Source organism: Ptychodera flava, chromosome 9 (assembly GCF_041260155.1).
Source record: "Ptychodera flava strain L36383 chromosome 9, AS_Pfla_20210202, whole genome shotgun sequence".
NCBI lineage: Eukaryota > Metazoa > Hemichordata > Enteropneusta > Ptychoderidae > Ptychodera > Ptychodera flava.
In genome coordinates this window covers 9,137,823-9,153,427 of record NC_091936.1, presented here as the reverse complement: position 1 = coordinate 9,153,427, position 15,605 = coordinate 9,137,823, and the positions used below count along the sequence as shown (strand labels likewise).

Genomic DNA, 15,605 nt, shown 5'->3' with positions numbered 1-15,605 from the left:
TTTTGGCTTGATTGATTGATTACATAATAATGGGAGGGTCAGTTGCCGCATATATCCATACTTATTATTCACCAATTTTTACATAATTATCCAACACTGGCTTCGGGGGAACTGGGGTGTGGGGGTGGGTCCTCAAATAACAGTAATGCTTTGTAGCTTTTGACTCATGTATTTCTACTCATACAGGCATCACATACACTATATATATATATATATATATATATATATGTGTGTGTGTGTGTGTGTGTGTGTGTGTGTGTGTGTGTGTATACGCAATGAGTACTCTTTTTACAAGTGAAGACACCAATGTAATGATGCTTTCTACAGCAAAATAGAGTACAGATTGCATCTGAAAACTATACTGCAATTTAGATACACAAATCCAAGATCACTGTAAATGATTCTTCTTTATTCCAAAGGAATGTGTAAATGTTAGTAAAATAAATAAAAGGCAATATAAAGCATTATGTAAACTACACTGATTAAAAAATACAGACAAAAAACATTCAGAACAATTTTCCTGAGACACATTCAAAGTTATCTTCAATACTGTAAAAAAAGAATTTCCATAGCCTTGATAACTCTAATATCAATTAATGCAGTCACTTTAAATATGCCTGAGCCTAACAGGGAGAAATATGGTTCATCAGAACAATTTGATATCTTACCATTATCATCCTTATTGACCTGTATACAAAATTTTGAAGCAATCTGTTGACCTGTTTCAGAGAAATTATTTTAAACAAAAACAGGAAAATAACCCAAAATACAACAAGCAACTAAAAATCTGCTTAATTAAACCCCTATGACAATTTTAAATTATAATAGAATTCATTGTTTCACGGCCTGATCTGTGAAAATAAAACCCAGTGAATCATGTGTCCCAAACAGCAAAATAGTGAAATTAAATCCTGGTGAAAATTAATGCTCTTTACAGTATGCTGTAAATTTTGGCATACGTTTAAAGATATACATGTGTAGTATTCCTAAGTTTTGTACATTTTAATTTGTGTCAATTGAGATGTGTCAGCTAATGACTGTGTAATTCACCAAATTACAAGATCAACTATGTGTACCTTTAATATAGGAATAAAAAATCATTTCAAGAGTTTCTTGATTGAATATGAAGCACTCAAGCTATCTACACAGCAAGAAAAGGCAGACACATGCCTGTAACAGAGGATAATCATTACCTGTAACAGGCCCAGATAAATAACCTTTTTGCAAGACCAGTAAAAACCTGTCAGATTTTAGGGTTGAGTAAATTCTGATTCATGGTGGTACAGGATTGTATACAATGCTGTAAATTCTGACTGTATCAAGACCTATAATTGCAGCACTGAACCACCGGTGTGCGTACAGTGGTGTGTCAGCTGCAGGGCCTGAAAATCTGTATGGATTTCAGGGTGTAAATTTGTTGTAAAAATTGGCAAATTTTGATGATAGAAGCAGAAAGAAATGTTATTGTTTGAACACTGAAAAATTTCAGACCCTGTTAGAGATCAGTGTTCACAGCACTGTGTACAGGTGCTGTAATTGGTAGAAATACAGCCATGTGTTTACAGTACTTGATACAGACATGTGCATCAGCCCCTGATAGAACTCCTTCTGTGTTTGCTGACACAGACCTGTATCACAGTTTGTATCAGGGCCTGTGCAGGAACTGTCACAGGGGTGAATTTTTTTGTAGTGTATGTTTAATTAACTCTTACTTATCACATACATGTATGTGCACTGTTAAATCGTAGCTTTCTTTGAAAAACACAATCTTTCATATATCAGGACAAACTGATTACTGCTTCAATTATATTATCCTAAGAGACCTGCATTTAAAATTTCAAAGCAATCTGACAAGCAATTTCAGAGAAATTTTTGGACAAGAAATAGAAAAATACCATCAGTAACACGGTGTGGCTCACATTTGTTTCAGCATGTTTAAACACTGTAACTGCACCTTGATAAATTCTTGAGGGCACAAATCCAGATACGTCAAAGTGACAAATTTCATCAATACTTCAAAGATGTACTTGTGAAGTATTTGTAAGTTATGCCTTGGTTATACTAAACTTTTCTTGGTGTCAACTGACCTGTGCCAGCTAATGACTTTATATTTCACTGAACTTACAACACCAGCTCTGTGTACTGCTTTTCAAGTAAAGCAATTAAAATTGAGAACAAATCAGTTGTTGACCAACAGAGGGATGATGGATAATTACTCAGAAAAGCTATGCATCACTGTTCTGTCTCACACAATTGTCACTGAACTGTTGTTATCAGGTGGTCTCTCACTGGCTCTGCCATACTTCCTCTGCAGTATGTAGTGTCTTGAATTAGAGTCATTAAGCATTCGCTGATTGAGTGTGTCTATCCTATCAAATCGTTTAGTTTGTCAGATCGCCAAAAAGGCCTGGAGGCAATCATCCTTCCATCTGGTGGGACCTCCTCATCAGACATCAGGTCTGCAGTTACATCATTCCAGAAACCCTTCTCATCTGCATTGATCACTGCACTTCTCCTCTTTAAAATCTGTAGGTAGAAATTATAAATGATGGTTATTTAAAATCATGCAAAGAGTGAGATAAATGATGGCATAATACATAAAGTCACTGTCATAACTAACAATATGGTACATTTGATATTTAAGAACAACTCTGGTATCATGACTTATTACTGATTTGAACATATTATGTTGCCTTCCATTCCACCTATGCTTAGGAACATAAGGAAATTCATGTATCATTTTAACATTGGCACCCTTGTCCAAAGACCTTTGAGCACATCAGAATGGAACTGTCAATTTACATAACCCTCAACTAAAGTAAGTTTTGCTTTGTTAAATTTTATTTGAACCCATTAGTACATTTGTACAATTATTGTGACAAAATTGTTGACTCTGTATATCTAATAGTGCTAACTATGCAAAGACCCAACCCATACTACAAATATCCCATGATTCATTCTGATTTGTACCAACAGAGATTCCCTAGTCAAGCCAGGCATAGCTCACATGTGTAGAGAAAACTGTAGACTACAAAAAATAAAAATTTTGAAAAAATGCTTTGAAGGAGACTCATTGTCAATTACCATTTCAAATGATTTTTCAATATCATGCATTATTTGGAGTGCATATAACACGATGGGAACTAATTTGGGATAATTGGATGAAGTAATGTCGATTTCATCTACAAATGTAACTCATCTACTTTTCTTTTTACGTTACGCACTTGTTTTTATCAGTATTTTGTAATATTGCAACATTCAACTATACGGCACCTAACATCTTTGAGAAATTTGAAAAATATGAAAATCCAATTATCCCAAATTAGTTCCAATCGTGTTATATACATTCATATAATTTTCAAGAAATTATATAGACAGCCATACAGAAAAGTTTGAAGTATAATAGAGATACTTGAAGCATGGACTGACTGTTGTTGAATACTGTTCAATAACTGTCAGTCCAGCCACTAAGTAAATACTAGTTCAAAACTATATCCTTGTTCCCAGCGGGTGCAACACTGAAGCTGTTTTGACTATGCAAAATGTTTTTATGAAAAAATGTATATTAAGTTACATTTTGTGAAATAAGGCAAGAGTTTTCTTGCACACAGTTGGTTGTTCCAAAAACAGTTTCGTATAATGTTAATAAAAGATAAAACTATGGTTTTTTAGCACATCGTGTAATCTGGAACATGTTATCAGAGCATACATTGTAAGCTTGTTTCATCTTTCAATATTAAATTTGCAACTCTTGGACATGAGTTTGTCTTGTGATATTGTTTCAAAGTTGTGTTCCCAGGCAAGGTTCATAAAATACACTTCATGGATTCCTTCAACAATATTTTGGCCAGTTAAAAGCTGTTAAAAGTGTTAAAAGCTCATCCTGAGTTTGACTATGCTATTATTGTATGTTATGCTATGTACATTTGTGTTTTGAACTCAATCTAAGAGCCCCTTAAGTTGTTTCAACAATACAGATAAAGTATGGCATAAAACTTCGCCTCAGATCACCTCTGTATCATTTCCGACATTGCTGTCGCATCAGTTTGTTTATTTTCTATATCGTTTCATTACCGCCTCTGTATCAGCCTTGCATTGCTTCCGCATCGTATCAGCCTAAACATCGCCGCTGCATCGTATCAAGTCAATTTCATGGTCCCAATTGGCCACGGCATATTATTCACTCAAAAATGCAACAGCAAAGTTGCCGCCTTCGGAAATTCGCCGCCTGGCATTGCCGATGTTTTTGAGAGTAAAGGTATACAAAATGAAAGATCAAATACATGTGTCCGACCCCATATGTCCGACATTATCCATTCATGAAATGTTGCTTCAACACACAAAAATGGGAACAAAGTTGAAACATATTGTGATTATAATGCGTTTCTTTTACGAATTGCTTTTATTTGATATGAAGTTTGTATACCATTTTATTTGCGAACATTTTTGTAACAAGATAGCACTCTACCAGGGACAGACATTAACGGTTGCAAGTGAAAGTCGCGTTTGGGCAACTGCAACTGAAACACCAGTACCGGTTGCCCGATGAGACAAGTGTCAAAAAATGACGTGGGACAACTTTTCCACTGACTAGAAACCCAGAAATGTGTGGTACTGTGTGCGGATGACCATTTTAAATGACTGAAATTAGTATTTTTAAGCTTAAATACATGTACGTCCTTGAAAGCGCACAAGAAAAACTGGCCGTACAAAGTAAGGAGAATTGCTAAAATAATAACTGCAGTGTATCATATACTAGGTTAACACATATAGTGATGCCACCTTGAATTCACCTAACGCTTTACACACAGTGACCTTTAAACCCGATTGACGTGAATAAATTATGATGTAGAGGAAGTCCGTGACCTTTAGTCACAACACATTGATAACAATCTGATAGCGGGAACTTCCAAGTGTTTCAATAATTGCTACGCCATTCATACTATAGAGTTACACTCCGCAACCAATTATCCATCAAAAATAAAATTAATTTTAGGCAAACTATCGCACCGTGCGCATACGGTATAAATCTGAGTAGGCCTACATATGTCACGCCGCGCCAATCACTCTAAATCACGTACCCACATCGTCCAAGACGTTCGAATTCATGATTATTAACCGATCATTTAACTTCAACTAGATGAAATCTTGTCTATATTCTCAATTTTCGATGACTTTTGACGAAATGACATCGACTTTTCATGCCCGATATCTCATATCTGATGTCTTTGAGTTCCGTGAATGAGGCGATGCGCTAGTGAAACGATACGGAAACAATACCAAACAACCGAGTGAGTGATGTTGGATTTGGGGTTGGGCGATGCGGAAACGATACGGAAACGATAATGAGGCTAAAAAAGCGAAGCTTTGGGCGATACTTTATCTGTATGTTTCTCTAAAATAATTTGCAGGGTTTACACATTTCATTGTGATCTCAAAATTTGACATTGAATAAGCTGCATAACAATCGATTACATCTGTATCTTCAAGGGAAGGTTAACAAGCGACCTAGCGGCCGATATAGCTCCGCTGTGTTTATGTAGAGAATAACTATTTTTGACACATGTTGGTGAAGAAGGTGGAAATCTTTGATAGCTCATTTCAATGGCCAGAAAAAAGATGCTAAAATATCTGCAAAAATATACAATTGAAGATTTCATCATAATTTGAATTTTTACATCGGATCATTCCAAAGAACACGTCCACTAAAGCTATCTGACGAGTAGTTTTTAGAGAATAAAATTTTCTGACCAAAAATGGCAATAATTGTCCCCCAAAATAAAAATTGCAGATTTCACCATAATTTCAGTATATCACATATTACAATAATCCCTTGGAACCTGTATACCAAATATCAAAGCTATCCACTTGCAGTTTTTGAGAAACAAATTTTTTAACAGAAATGGCAAAAATTGCCCCAAAATATACAAAATTGCAGATTTCACCATAATGTCAAAATATCAAATTTAGTTAATCTGTACGAACCTGCATATCGAATTTCAAAGCTATCAGACCAGTACTTTTTGAGAAACACATTTTTCGACCAAAAATGGCAAAAATTACCCATAAATAACAAAATTGCAGATTTCATCATAATTTCAATAAATATCATTAAGTTCATCGGTAGGAACCTGTATACCAAATTGCAAAGCTATCAGATGAGTAGTTTTGGAAATACACATTTTTTGACCAAAAATGGCAAAAATTGCCCCCAAAACACAAAATTACACATTTCATCAGAAATTCAATATATATTACTTAGTTCATCTATACAAACCTGTATACCAAATTTCAAAGCTATCAGACCAGTACTTTTTGAGAAATACATTTTTTGACCAAAAATGGCAAAAATTGCCTTAAAAATGCAAATTTGCATATTTCTGCACAATTTGAACAAATCTGAAATAGATCATCCCTAGGGACCTATGTACCAAATATCAAAGCTATCTGACTGGTAGTTTTGAAGAAGAAGATTTTTAAAGATTTTTTTAACCAAAAACGACAAAAATTGCCTTGAAATACAAATATGCAAATTTCACCATGATTTGAACAAATCTGACTATAGTTACCCTAAGTAAACTGCACATCAAATTTAAAAGCAATCGGACGATCGGTTTCAGAGAAGATGACTTTTTTACCAAAAACAGGAAAAATTGCCCAAAAAATACAATTATGCAAATTTCACCACAATTTGAACAACCTTGACTGGGGTTACCTCCAGGAACCTCTATACCAAGTTTCAAATTAATCTGACGTGAAGTTTCAGAGAAGAAGATTTCTTGACCCAAAACAGGAAAAATTGCCCCAAAAATACAATTATGCAAATTTCACCACAATTTGAACAATCTTGAGTGAGGTCACTCCTATGAACCTCCATACCAAATTTCAAAGAAATCTGACTTGCGGTTTCAGAGAAGAAGACCATTGTTGACGGACGGACGACGGACAATCAGTCTATCGGATAAGCTCCGCGTCTCTGACAGCGGAGCTAAAAAGGCAGATTTTGTCGCTTAAAGCTGTTAGGTGCTCTGCAAATGTATAACCAAATATCAAAGCTCAACTAAGTCAAATTGATTTTACTTGTGTCATGATGGTTCTACCATGTACTATAATTCACCAACACTGGTGCTTTGGTTACCTTGTCCTTCAAAGTTCACTGGTTTAGACTAAAAAATTATCAGTGCAGACTTTGTAGTACATACCTCTCTTATTCTCCTGTTGTTGGCATGCCTTTTTGTGTAACTCTGTCTTTCCTTGGGACACTACCCTTTCCCTACTTTTTCAGTGCCTAATAAACATCTCCAAGGGGCCTGCAACTTGCAAGGATATAAATAAAAGAGTTAAAACTCTTACTGTGAAAAATCAAAATATCTGACACACAGATGATGAATCATCATATTTCATGTGAATAATCATATTCATCTGGCTATCAATTGGTATTCACATTTGAATCAGACAATAGCATTCCCATGGCCTACAAAGGCTTGACATCATCGGATTCCCACTGCACTAAGCATGGATGAAAGATTGACTCTTTTTACATCCATGGTTATACAATAATACAAAATGTTCATGTTGAAAATAAGACCACATTTCATTTGATACAGAAATTGCATTAATTTAGAAAGTTGGATATCATTAATGAAGTGATGCAAAATAAAATGACATACCATGTTTAGGTAAGATCAGAATTATTCTCATGTTTACTTTAAGGCAGATGAGTTGCAACTTTTGACATTATTTTGATTTTTATATTTAGATTAAAATCAGTTCATAGCAAATTTCTACATAACTCAGAGATGTTTACTCTAGTGTAATTATCCACAGAGTTGGACTGCATGAGGAGATTCTTGTAAGACAAATAATAATGGGTGCCGCACCCAAATATGGCCGCCTACATGCAACTACATGATAAACAGCGTAAATGGTGGATGTACACATTTAAATCTTTACAAATACAACATGGTGCAACCCACTGAAGGAAGGGAAAGGGATTCACTCCACTTAGAGGAAAATTCTTGTTTTCACTTATTATGGCAAGATTTTGAAAATTGCGGGAAATTTAAAATTAACAAAGATGTGCTCAATTTCTTGTCTATTCTGCCACAAGCAAATGCTGTTGAGGCACAGTTAATGACTATATCGTTCAATTTGTAGATTGCAATGAATATCTGAAGAAATTGAAGGTACTTTGAGGTTGGACAAATTTCACAGTGTTGCAGCTCACGGCCTTTTAAAGCCCCACTAGCAGTATCTTTAAGCATTATTTTATGCGCTAACCCTTTTCCTGCAAGTCCATATTTCACCATCAGGTCAAGATGGTTAAATAAATGAAACACAACATATTCCATATGGTGTATTTTAACATAATATTATACATTTGAAGGCTGTAGAAAACATAAATATTGTAAGCTTGATTTTTTTTGACTAAAGATGCTATAACAGGCCGAGCCAAGCAGGTGAAAAAACGCCATGTTTGGGCTCAATACCGCGTTTTACTGACTTGGCTGATTGGGAATTATAGTCTTAATACTGTCTGGCAGGAAAAGGGTGAACTTTCAAGTTGAAATAAGTTTGTGAGAGTGTATAAGGTGGTGCATAAGAAGCTGGGTAGAAAGGACTGATGTAGGGTAGAGCTGTGTGCATGTGACATGGCTAATGAATTTAACCCTTTTCCTGCCGAGCGCCCTTGTCCGTTATTCTCCCAAGTCAGTAGAAAACCGCCCCATAATATGTGCCTGCAAAAGATTGGCTCTCCTGCATGTTATCCTGCCAGCCATTTTGGCAGAAATCGCCCATTTTCAGGGTAGTTTTAGCCGTACTTATACGTGTTAGACTTCGATAATTTCTACATGCCCGTAGACAGGGGAAGGAGCTCAAGGGTTGCTGCAGAAAAAAATTGAGGTCACCGGCTTTGTTTGCCCCTGGGAGTGCGTCATTTTATTGCCGTTTCATGTTTATTTTTTCGGAAATAAACTCCTTCAGTATTACGTACGTCCGCTAGGCACAAACATCACCTCACTCGTCTGTTAGTCAGAGACCCTGAGGGTCGTGCTAGGGTGGCAGCAGCACCGTCAAACCTGTCCTGTTTCCCCAGGACGTGTCAGAGTGGAACCACACGCGACGCCAGGATCAATGTCAGCACGTTATAAACACGTCGGCAACATGGCCGCCGCCATATTGGAATTTATGCAATGTGAACTCGATCGCGATCGTGATCGTACTCGGACAAAAAAAAAAGATTATCGTTGTAAAATCATAATCAACCTCACTAGTCAACTGCTTCTTTTGTTTCTTTTGCGGTCCATTTCGTTGATCAAAGCATGGGAATGTGATCAAAGGCCCCGCTAGTGCTACACCGCCTAACTCTGTGAATACTTGTCCTCGATGTATACCGACTAAAGGTCTTTGTTGGTCGTAATAGTCGTTGTGGCATGAAAACTTGTGAACAGCCCAGCCGATTCTTCTATTGTTTTAACGTTCCTCTCAACACTTACGGACAAGTTATCGGACGCATACCATACTTCACACCTTCCACTCTTTCACCAGGTTGAAAGTTGCAGTGAGCGCTAATGTGTAGACAATGCATGCAACAGCTGGTAGCTACGCAGAGCGCTAGCGTGTGAACTAAAGGATGGCGGGAATATTTTAAAGCGTAGCGGGGAGAATCAAAGCGTAGCGGGAGAGGCGAAAGCGTAGCGGGACCGCTACGCTAAAATGGCCTGGGGAGAACACTGCAGGGGATAGCAAAACGTAGTGCCATCGACTTAGCAGGAAAGGGGGTACCCAAAAAGGGCCCGATTTCCACCGCGTTGGGAGAATACGGTCACCAGTGCTTAGATTCTGGCTACACCGAATTTCAAGCGGATTTTCACCGACTTGGCAGGAAAGGGGTAAACAAGACAAAATAGACTGTGCATAATGGCGATAGGCTAGTTGCGACTTGGATTTTTAATGCCAGTAGTTGATGCACCCCTGTTTTAGACAAAGATGATGGGGCATGTCCTCAAATTGAAGCGTCTGCAACGTCTACCACCCATACAAAGGTTGAACACTACAAGGCAAGCATCCATTTAGGGCCAGCTATGATCGTTTTGAACAGCAATATTTTAGGTCGGACATATCTGATTTTCCAGAACATTAATTTCCAAATACATACAAGTTAACAGTATGTTTAAGAGTTGATATAAACTTTATTAAAGCTCCATAAGCTGTATCTTTTGGCTATTTTTCAGAACTTTTGTTTTGTGGTTTTCCTACACTTTATGCATGAATCCCTAATTCGTAATTTAAAGCCAAGTATTTAGCATATCAACACAACCTAAATGAGTATAATCTACGAAATTACGGTATTGTTGAAAATTGCATTCAAGCCTGGACTAGAATTCATTTGTAAACAATAAACAATGATCACTACACACATACAAGCTGTGTTGACAAAAAGAATACTTGAAATTTCAGCATGACAAACTTTTTAGGATCAGACACAGTAGTTGATATACAGAAGCAGAACACTGAAAAACTTGCAACAAGTTACAGCTTATGTCCCTTTAAATCCCACGTTGACAGAATATAGTATTTTCCACAGAAGATTCAAGGGTTTTACATGTGTGTTGATGTCCCCCGAATTTCTAAAATGGTCCCCTTGGGACAGGAGTAGGGGTTACAGTGACCCCCTGTTTTGACATCCCAGATTGAACACTGACAGAGGTGAATGTTTTCACCTGTGACGTTGCATGTTCTGTTCCTTACATGTAGGAATATTACCAAAATCAAAATGACTGTTAAAATTTGAATTTACTCATCATATGTTTCACAAATGTATGGTTTCCTACTGCAGTAAAAGCCAACATCCTTCAGAGCTGAAGTAAGTTTGTGAAAATACAGTAATTTTGGTGTATGTGCAATTTTGCACAAGGTAAAGATTGTGCTGTGATTAAATATTTGCCCAAACATGCAAACACTGAGGATACTGTGCATACCTGCACTGAAATCTTCACATAAAGTGCACAGAGTAGTCTAATGTATAATGCAGAGCGCTGAATGTTTTCAACTTAGACATTGTATGTTCTATGTCCTTAGTAATATTACCTATTTTTGAAAATGGGGAATTGCGAGGTGTAAGTCTTCCTAAAAGTTTATTTTCTAGAATCGATTTTCATTCTAACATTACTCAAACCTAGCGGCTGATATAGCTCCGCTGTGTAACTAAGGGATACTGTCGCATACAGTTGTCTAGCAGCAATTCCTTGCAAGCTCTATTTTGGAGGCCAAAAGAGTACGCGACAGCTTTGAAAAGAAATGAATTTTTATGTATAAAAATGTGAAAGAACCTTGAAGCTCCCACCTCAATATCAAAACGCTTATGTTACAATATATTTTGGTCTCGACAAGTTTATCCAGCAAAATCGCTGTAGTGAATATCGCCATGCATTCTGGTCATTTTGGATAAAATTAGTATATTTTTAATGCGAATTCACGTACTTGTCACATTTAAGGTGTCAGAGATTCAGAGATTTTTTGTAATATATATATTTACCAGCAACGCGGCTCGGAGCAAAGATACAGGAGCTGTTTCCAGACCGGTGGGTGGAGGGACGGTGATTCACTTCACATTGTATCTATGAGGAAACCATTAAATCTTATTTTTCAATACAGAACTAGCCACATCTGTGTATTTATAGATGCTTGATTATTGATATTAATGTACTTAATTAGACTGAGCTGGTTACTAGTGAATGTTGGTGCAAGAAATTTGGTTTTTCGAATAGTACCGGATGGTGAGAATAGCGTTTGAAAGCAGATGTGAACAACAAATATGCTATTGGACTTTCACCCAAGTGATTACATGTTTCTAAAGGTTTAGGGTATTCTTTGAAAGTTCAAAGGTCAGATAAGAAATTTTACGTCAGTTATTAATAAAACATCAAATAAGACTGTGACACAAAGGACAAATGAAAGTTGGGGGCAATCTTTTTCTTGAAAACACTTTTGAGGGTGATTATTCTACATTTTCGAAACACCAACCAACACCCCAACCCTAGCCCCCCCCCCCCGTAATTTCTGTACAGTCCCTCGCCACAAAGGTCACATTAGCATGAAGTTGCCTGGGAATTAGATGTTCATTGTTTATTTGAAATTTTATCAGCAATATCGATGATTTAAACAACACAAACGTTAGACATTTTTGCAAGATAAAGACATTGCTGAACACGTTTATACGAGAAGGAGTAGACGTATGTAAGAAAAGACACTTGGGCTGGTTACATAAGACAAAGAGGACAAGTTAACTATACATACCTGTACCTGGTATGTACACGACCACCGTCCAGCTGATGCAGAACTCAGCAGCGATCGAGGGGTCGACCTTTCGCTTGTGCGAAAAGAGTTGCCCTCTTCCGTCCAAATTGCTAAAATGGGTTGTCGAGTTTCGTCCCGATTGAACGGAGAATAAACTTGCTGCTTGTCGAACCGTTGAGCTTCTGGTAGTAGCTCTAAAACGTAACTCAGTTCATGACATCGACACGATTGGACGACTCTCCAGTTGTACTAGATTAAAACGTACAGCGTAGTCGTCGAGATGGTCCAGGATTTCAAGGGTAGACTGTAGACATTCCTAAACACGGGCGGGACATGTCAGTAAACGCTAAAAGATGAACGACTGGAGATTTTGATCATTGTTGGCGGTACGTGCAAGCGACGCCACGCCAACACCACACTGGGTCTTCTGATTGACCTTTGACCAATATGGCTTACGGCTCCTTAGGTTTTCAAATATTCACGAAACGAACTGCGAAGAATTGATGATAACTATCATTTTTTACTTAATCTTGAAGAAAATGTTATTTTTTCGCTCTCGTTAGACAAGAATATTGCTAACTTAGCCCCATCTTCGTCTTACACAGATAAATGTACAAACTCAAGGACAGCAGGCTAGAGGGTCAAGTTTTGCCGTGCTATCAGACTGCGGCTTGTACTGTATTTACGCAATATTATCCTCATGAATATTCTGTGTTAGGCACACAGACGTGCCAAACCCGTGCACAGAACAGGAACATCGAAAAAAGCTGTTCGGAGGCGATTTTTGAGGGCAGAGGAAATTTTAATTTTGCTCAGGCAGGGAACATGTTTTTATAAAGTGGCAGGGAGCAAATTTTAGTGTTTGTTTTGTAGGGCAGGGCAGATATCGGTTGATTGTCAGGGACAGGGCTTGGCGAAAAACGAGGAGAGAGAAAGCTACTTTTAAAACGGGGACAGGGGAAGTTGAGCCATGGTGTTTCTGGGGATTGGGACACAGGGCTAGTACTTATAACTTTTCATGTCTGCAGGGGAAAAGGAATGACAACATTTTGAGGGGATTTTTTTCCAGGGCGGGGAAATTGGCAAGTTTTTTTCGCCACAGGGCAGCTTCAAAAATTCATAGTAGGGAGGGGGAACGGGCAAAAATAAGTGGGGAGTGGGTTTGAGTGCGGCAGGGTAGGTCGAAAAAGTTTTAGTGGGAGGGCAAATTATGAATTAATTACCCTCTCGACTGAAAATTAGTCAGTTCACATTGCTTGCCGTGCACACTATATACCTTATCATTAGTAAGGACCCCTTTAAAAGTGAATTGTTCGTTGGCTGCACCTGGCTGAACCGGATATTTGGCGAGGTCTTTTCAAAATAGTAAAAAATAGCAGCAATTAGGCCTAATTAAAACTTTGGGTAAGGCCTGTAATCGTGTGTCAGTCATACTACGAGGTACCAAAACGACTGAAGACAGTATTTCCGAACCAAAAAAACGGGGGTGTCAAAGAAAGTCGATAACTAAATTTTAAAAGTTGAATAAAATATTCATGGTCGTTGCTCACTGTTGATTAATTCGTGGAAAGTATCGTTTCTCCCGACTTTGATTCAACATACCCTCTCTCTTTCTTTTTTTGTCGATCGATAAAAGTATTTTAATCTTTAATATTACATCATTTATAACCGATGTCATATCCAAACCTACTGTATTTAGTTTCTGACGAAAATACAAGGACGTGTCCAATGCGCCAACGTGGTGCAATATGTTTTGAGACATTGAAGAAATATTGTAGTTCGGCCGCGCTCAACCAGGTTGCTCCAGAAGTAAGGATGTCACAACAAGGTCTAGGCGAAAAGATAACGAATCAGTTGTATAAAACACGGTTTTTAGTTGGATATCGTATCTGTTTCAATTTCTGAACAAGCTTTGGAATTAGCCTGGTATAGCCTAATAACTATCAACCTGTAGGCACACCCCCTATGACGGGAAAAGCGAAATATAAGCACTTTTTTTATGCAATTCATCATCATCGGGTCACGGTCGCGATTTCACATGCGGAACTGAGCTTGGTGTTCACCACAACTTGATGTGGGATTTGATGGAGCTTGGAGGTACCGGTGTATGAGTTAGGTAGTCAGAATAACAATTAATCACAAAAGATTTATGCATCAAAATGTAAAGATTAATGTGACTGAACTATCTTATGATTTGTTTGCTGATTGACGTTTGGGGCAAGGCGGCGAAAGTCCAAGGCCAAAAGAAGAAGTACGCAGTCGAATCACATATTTTGTAAGAAATAACCACCGGTTTCCATAGGTACTGTGCTCAATCCGGCCCTGACTTATGCTCCCGTCCTGTTTCCAAGAATAAGTTTTCGAGCTGCGTTGCTAAGCAATGTCGCTAAACAACCTTGACTCACGTCCGAGCCGATTTTTGATGTCGTTGATGCCCCTGGTGAATGTTAATGAGAGTGTATTGGCAATATTCGAAAACACACCGGTACAAAATGTAATGCAGCTCTCCTATAGTTTTGTGTCAATTAATCAATTTCGTCGCAAGTCACATCAATTTTAACAAAGTTGAACTCACAAGAGAGTGTCGTCTGCTGACTGCACATATTTGTCATAAAAAATGAGCGACATTTGCGATGGCAACCCTAACAAATCGAAACGAGAGCATTTTGCTAAATATTATGATCTTAGTTGTCCGCGGATTATAGGATTATAAAGTTGTTATAAACGTGCCTGTCTATAGAATTCTTTGGAAGTCTTGATCGCTTACGTACAATGATTCATAATAAACTGGACAAGTAGAATTCGGACGTCCGTCAATTCTAAATCTCTCACGCAGGATTTTTTTACTTAATCAGGCAGTCTGGTATAGACCATCTTGTAAAACGCTCCATCTCTATATACTCGCTAACTCTTTGCAATTGGAATTCTATGCCTGGGAAAACAATACGAAAAGTTCAGACATGTCGCCATACGGTATATTTTCTATACACTTCGGGGGAAGAACAAAATATAAAAAGCTTCATACTTCATAATTGATTTTATTGGTAATATAAACAGATGAAAGCCGATGTACATCAGCTCTCCTCAACTTTATTACATTTTGACTGTATTTTGGATAGTGTGCGGTTGTTGGTGTACTCTTTACATGTAGCTACCGCGAGACACATCTGACTGCGTTTCCGCTGTATATCGTAAATGTTCTTGTTCTGTACAAGTTTACGAGCATTTTCTCTCGCCAGTCGTTAATAACCCGTTCCAAACGCCAATCATGTGATTTTACCCACCCAACTAACAAACAAAATCTG

General features: G+C 37.7%; 1 long non-coding RNA gene across 2 annotated transcripts; it reads right to left on the bottom strand.

Annotated features, from left to right (window-relative positions):
- Positions 1-1,778: 1,778 nt before the first annotated feature.
- On the bottom strand, positions 1,779-12,759 carry LOC139139926 (uncharacterized). Of its 2 annotated transcripts, none has more exons than XR_011553907.1 (3): positions 12,301-12,759; positions 7,203-7,316; positions 1,779-2,526 (listed from the first exon to the last, which is right to left on the bottom strand). It is a non-coding gene; the product is annotated as an uncharacterized lncRNA (long non-coding RNA). The 2 variants fall into 2 exon arrangements; XR_011553906.1 differs by having other exon boundaries at positions 7,203-7,310; positions 12,301-12,757.
- Positions 12,760-15,605: the final 2,846 nt, after the last annotated feature.